Source organism: Procambarus clarkii, chromosome 51, assembly GCF_040958095.1.
Source record: "Procambarus clarkii isolate CNS0578487 chromosome 51, FALCON_Pclarkii_2.0, whole genome shotgun sequence".
Taxonomy (NCBI): Eukaryota; Metazoa; Arthropoda; class Malacostraca; order Decapoda; family Cambaridae; genus Procambarus; species Procambarus clarkii.
Genome location: NC_091200.1, coordinates 34,249,718 through 34,256,149, shown reverse-complemented (window position 1 = coordinate 34,256,149; position 6,432 = coordinate 34,249,718). Strand labels below are relative to the sequence as shown.

Below are 6,432 nucleotides of genomic sequence, written 5' to 3'. Positions count from 1 at the left end.
CTCTATTTTGTGGATTTGCTCAGTTAATTTCTCAACTGTTGCATCTTGCAGTTTGTATATTAAAATAATAATTAGATTTATATTTTCAACCCTGATTCCAAGTACCTCTACCACCTCATTAGTTGAGTTCAGGAGCACTGTTCATGCCAGTTCCTCTTTAATATACAGACCTACTCTTCCACCTGACCTTATTACTCTGTCACATCTATATAAATTATAATTTTGGATCCAGATTTCACTATCCATGTGGTCTTTTGTGTTGAATGATTTGCTCATTCAAATCATTCATTCATCATTTGCTCATTTATTTGATCATTCAAATATGAATGATTTCCCATATTGTGTATGACTTCTGGTGAGCTTAGGTAGTTCTACATTATAATGTAATTATACTGTACTGCACAGTTTATCATAACCCAAATTATCTTTATTTTTCAGTCCTGAGAAACGCTTTACAGCGATTATGTCCCTCATGTAATATTATCGTGAACATTAATCAACATGTCTGCAAGTGTGGCTATAGGCTTTTTTATGTCAAACGTAACGCTCAGCCGGAAAGCCAGGCTCAGGCAAATATCAAGAGATCAGAAAAGAAAAAACATATACCTGTTGTACATGGTAAGCTCACTTATATTTTTATTCACAATGTTTAATATGGAAATAAATAACATATAATTGATTAATTTAATTTTATTTAAAGGAAATATTTTACTCCCTTTCATATTGTTGTAAAGATTACCAACATATATTGTGAAATGAGCAATTTATGTCATCTGCATTTAAAATACAGCTTTCACACACTTCACGTATTTGTGTTGGATAATATCATTTTCCAGCTTTACATAGAACACTTTGTGTTCTTTATCTATGTTCAGATGAGTTGCATAAAAGTGTGCAAGATTTACAACACCAAAAGAAATTGAAGGAGATTGAAGAGGAGATAACAAGGCTTCGAGCAATTTATGATTCCCAAAATAACAACCCAAAAAGGCGGACAATTATGTACACTGGCACTTCGTCTAGAAAAAGCAGAGCTTTAGGTATTAGTATTATTGTCAACAGTTAAATATAATCACTAACTGCTCTTAAATGTAATTATAAATAACTTGTTATAGTAATATATTTTTTACATTTGTTTTTCTATTACTAGACACACCATCAAATCCTTTCCCTTGCAGTCATGAAGTAATGAAGCCTCCAGTTTCTGTTGTAGACGTTATACCCCAAAATATCAATGGTATGTTATCTAAATATTTTAGAGAGATACAAATATAAATGCATTGCCATAGTAACCAAGGACTAAGTTGCAAATACTGTACAGTGTGTGTGTGTGTGTGTGTGTGTGTGTGTGTGTGTACTCACCTAGTTGTACTCACCTAGTTGTGTCTGCAGGATCGAGCATTGCCTCTTGGATCCCGCCTTTCGAGCATCGGTTGTTTACAGCAATGACTCCTGTCCCATTTCCCTATCATACCTGGTTTTAAAATTATGAATAGTATTTGCTTCCACAACCTGTTCCTGAAGTGCATTCCATTTCCCCACTACTCTCACGCTAAAAGAAAACTTCCTAACATCTCTGTGACTCATCTGAGTTTCAAGCTTCCATCCATGTCCTCTCGTTCTGTTACTATTTCGTGTGAACATTTCGTCTATGTCCACTCTGTCAATTCCTCTGAGTATCTTATACGTTCCTATCATGTCCCCCCTCTCCCTTCTTCTTTCTAGTGTCGTAAGGCACAGTTCCCTCAGGCGCTCTTCATACCCCATCCCTCGTAGCTCTGGGACGAGTCTCGTTGCAAACCTCTGAACCTTTTCCAGTTTCATTATATGCTTCTTCAGATGGGGACTCCATGATGAGGCGGCATACTCTTAGACTGGTCTTACGTAGGCAGTGTAAAGCGCCCTAAATGCCTCCTTACTTAGGTTTCTGAATGATGTTCTAACTTTTGCCAGTGTAGAGTACGCTGCTGTCGTTATCCTATTAATATGTGCCTCAGGAGATAGATTAGGTGTTACGTCCACCCCCAGGTCTCTTTCACGCGTCATTACAGGTAGGCTGTTCCCCTTCATGGGGGTACTGTCCCTTTGGTCTCCTATCTCCTAGTCCCATTTCCATAACTTTACATTTGCTCGTGTTGAATTCTAGTAGCCATTTCTCTGACCATCTCTGCAATCTGTTCAGGTCCTCTTGGAGGATCCTGCAATCCTCATCTGTTACAACTCTTCTCATCAACTTTGCATCATCCGCAAACATCGACATGTAGGACTCTACGCATATAAACATGTCGTTAACATATACAAGAAATAGAATTGGTCCCAGCACCGATCCTTGTGGTACTCCACTTGTTACTGTTCGCCAGTCCGACTTCTCGCCCCTTACCGTAACTCTTTGGCTCCTTCCTGTTAGGTAGTTCCTTATCCATTCTAGGACCTTTCCCCCCGCCCCCGCCTGCCTCTCGAGCTTGAACAGCAGTCTCATGTGCGGTACTGTATCAAAGGCTTTATGGCAGTCCAGAAATATGCAGTCTGCCCAACCATCTCTGTCCTGTCTTATCCTCGTTATTTTATCATAGAATTCCAGAAGGTTTGTTAGGCACGATTTCCCTGTCCAGAACCCATGTTGATGTTTGTTCACAAACCTAATGTTCTCCAGGTGTGCAACCAGTCGTAGCCTAATTATTCTTTCCAGTATTTTACAGGGGATGCTTGTCAGTGATACAGGTCTGTAGTTAAGTGCCTCCTCCCTATCTCCTTTCTTGAAGATCGGCACGACATTTGCCTTCTTCCAGCAACTGGGCAATTCTCCTGACATAAGTGACTCATTAAAGATCATTGCCAGAGGCATGCTGAGGGCCTGTGCTGCTTCTTTTAGTATCCACGGTGATACTTTGTCTGGTCCAACTGCTTTAGTTACATCTAGAGTTGTCAACTGTTTCATTACCTCCTCTGCTGTCACCTCTGCGGCCGAGTGGACAGCACGCTGGACTTAGGACAGCACGCAGCAGTATGTGTGTGTGTGTGTGTGTGTGTATATATATATATATATATATATATATATATATATATATATATATATATATATATATATATATATATATATATATATATATATATATATATATATATATATATACATATATATGTATATATATATTATATATATGTCGTACCTAGTAGTCAGAACGCACTTCTTGGCCTACTATGCAAGTACCGATTGGCCTAATAGGCCAAGTGACTTTTTATTTTCAATAAATTTTCCTTTTTTTTTTAATATTATTATTATATTATATTAAGAACATAAATTATTGATTTAGTTATGTTAGTTTAAGATAAGTTAGGTTAGGTTAGGTATGCTTCTTATCTTGAGGTTATCTTGAGAGGATTTCGGGGCTTTAGTGTCCCCGCGGCCCGGTCCTCGACCAGGTCTCCACCTCCCAGGAAGCAGCCCGTGACAGCTGACTAACACCCAGGTACCTATTTTACTGCTAGGTAACAGGGGCATATGGTGAAAGAAACTCTGCCCATTGTTTCTCGCCGGCGCCTGGGATCGAACCCGGGACCACAGGATCACAAGTCCAGCGTGCTGTCCACTCGGCCGACCGGCTCCTATAGCACGTCATTTTCAGGTTCGTCAGCCTCAATATCATCATCTGAAGACCCTGAAAACGCTTCAACAAGGTTGGGAATCTTGGATGGAGTGAGCTTGACCTAGGCTTAGTTAGGTTCGATCATATATCTACATTAATTTTAACTCAAATTTAAATAAATTTAGCTCATACATAATGAAATGAATAACTTTATCATTTCACAAGAAAAACATTTGAAAAAATATTGAAATTCTGGAAAACTTGGCTTATTAGGCAAATCGGGCCTTGCATAGTAGGGCCAAGTACTCCATTCTGGCTAGCTATCTATATATATATATATATATATATATATATATATATATATATATATATATATATATATATATATATATATATATATATATATATATATATATATATATATATATATATATATATATATATATATATATAGGATATACATGGGTTGATACAAAAATAATAATGCAAAAAGGTGCTTAAAGGTTATGGATCTCTTGAAAAACACAACAATGGGAAACATTGATGAATGTCACAGCTATATATATATATATATATATATATATATATATATATATATATATATATATATATATATATATATATATATATATGTCGTACCTAGTAGCCAGAACGCACTTCTCAGCCTACTATGCAAGGCCCAATTTGCCAAATAAGCCAAGTTTTCATGAATTAATTGTTTTTCGACTACCTAACCTACCTAACCTAACCTAACCTAACTTTTTCGGCTACCTAACCTAACCTAACCTATAAAGATAGGTTAGGTTAGGTTAGGTAGGGTTGGTTAGGTTCGGTCATATATCTACGTTAATTTTAACTCCACTAAAAGAAAATTGACCTCATACATAATGAAATGGGTAGCTTTATCATTTCATAAGAAAAAAATTAGAGAAAATATATTAATTCAGGAAAACTTGGCTTATTAGGCAAATCGAGCCTTGCATAGTAGGCTGAGAAGTGCGTTCTGGCTACTAGATACGACATATATATATATATATATATATATATATATATATATATATATGTCGTACCTAGTAGCCAGAACGCACTTGTCAGCCTACTATGCAAGGCCAAATTTGCCTAATAAGCCAAGTTTTCCTGAATTAATATATTTTCTCTATTTTTTTTCTTATGAAAAGATAAAGCTACCCGTTTCATTATGTATGAGGTCAATTTTTTGTTATTTTAGTTAAAATTAACGTAGATATATGACCGAACCTAACCAACCCTACCTAACCTAACCTAACCTATCTTTATAGGTTAGGTTAGGTTAGGTAGCCGAAAAAGTTAGGTTAGGTTAGGTTAGGTAGGTTAGGTCGTCGAAAAACAATTAATTCATGAAAACTTGGCTTATTAGGCTAATCGGGCCTTGCATAGTAAGCTGAGAAGTGCATTCTGGCTACTAGGTACGACATATATATATATATATATATATATATATATATATATATATATATATATATATATATATATATATATATATATATATATATATATATAATGTTGAACCTAGTAGCCAGAACGTCGTACTCGGCCTACTGTGCAAGGCCCGATCTGCCTAATAAGCCAAGTTTTCCTGAATTAATATATATTCTCTAATTTTTTTCTTACGAAATGATAAAGCCACCCATTTCATTATGGATGAGGTCAATTTTTTTTTATTTGAGTTAAAATTAACGTAGATATTTGACCGAACCTAAGCAACCCTACCTAACCTAACCTAACCTATCTTTATAGGTTAGGTTAGGTTAGGTAGCCGAAAAAGTTAGGTTAGGTTAGGTAGTCGAAAAACAATTCATGAAAACTTGGCTTATTAGGCAAATTGGGCCTTGCATAGTAGGCTGAGAAGTGTGTTCTGGCTACTAGGTACGACACACACATATATATATATAAATATATATATATATATTATATAATATATATATATATATATATATAAGGCAGCTTCCCATCCTTTTCCGTCTCGTAAGTGAAACGCAGCACGGAACTCTGCTCAAATGCCTCCTTCAGCTCCTGCAGATGTCTGACATCAGGTACCTGTGTAAAAATGTCGTCAACATACCTGCAGTATATGGCCGGTTTCAAGTTCATGTCGACTAAGACTTTTTGCTCGATGGTACCCATGTAGAAGTTTGCAAACAGGACACCTAGGGGAGAACCCATGGCGACCCCATCTACTTGCTTATACATGTGCCCATCCGGGCTCAAGAAGGGTGCCTCTTTAGTACAAGCTTGGAGTAGTTTCCTCAGAATACTTTCTGGCATGTCAAGAGGAGTACAGGCTGGATCACGATACACTCTGTCGGCTATATATATACCTTAATTTATTGCCTGGCAATGGCAATTCCAATTCTGTAATTGCAGAGTCTCCCGGTGCTGCTGCTGTTGAAGTGTTACCTGAAAACTTTGATGGTATGTCACATTTGTTATTATTTAAAAAAAAATTCCATATATATGTGTATATATATATATATATATATATATATATATATATATATATATATATATATATATATATATATATATTATTAAATATGACCGAAAAAGTAAGATTAACAATTCTAACACGAATTTTCTCAATCTTTCGTACATTACGCTTCACTGTTGGAGGTAAATCAAAAATCACTTCTCCAAAATTCATTTTTATTTCTAGTCTGACGCGACACGGGCGCGTTTCGTAAAACTTATTACATTTTCAAAGACTTCACAAATACACAACTGATTAGAACTTGCGTTTCTCTGATTTTATATCTACATTTGAGTGAGGTGGGAAGGGTGATGTGGCATTAACACAAGACAGAACAAT

The 6,432-nt window shown here is 36.0% G+C and overlaps 1 long non-coding RNA gene across 1 annotated transcript; it reads left to right on the top strand.

Annotated features, from left to right (window-relative positions):
* Positions 1–545: 545 nt before the first annotated feature.
* Positions 546–6,038, top strand: LOC138351867 (uncharacterized). Its single transcript, XR_011222639.1, has 3 exons — positions 546–618; positions 876–1,040; positions 5,991–6,038. It is a non-coding gene; the product is annotated as an uncharacterized lncRNA (long non-coding RNA).
* Positions 6,039–6,432: the final 394 nt, after the last annotated feature.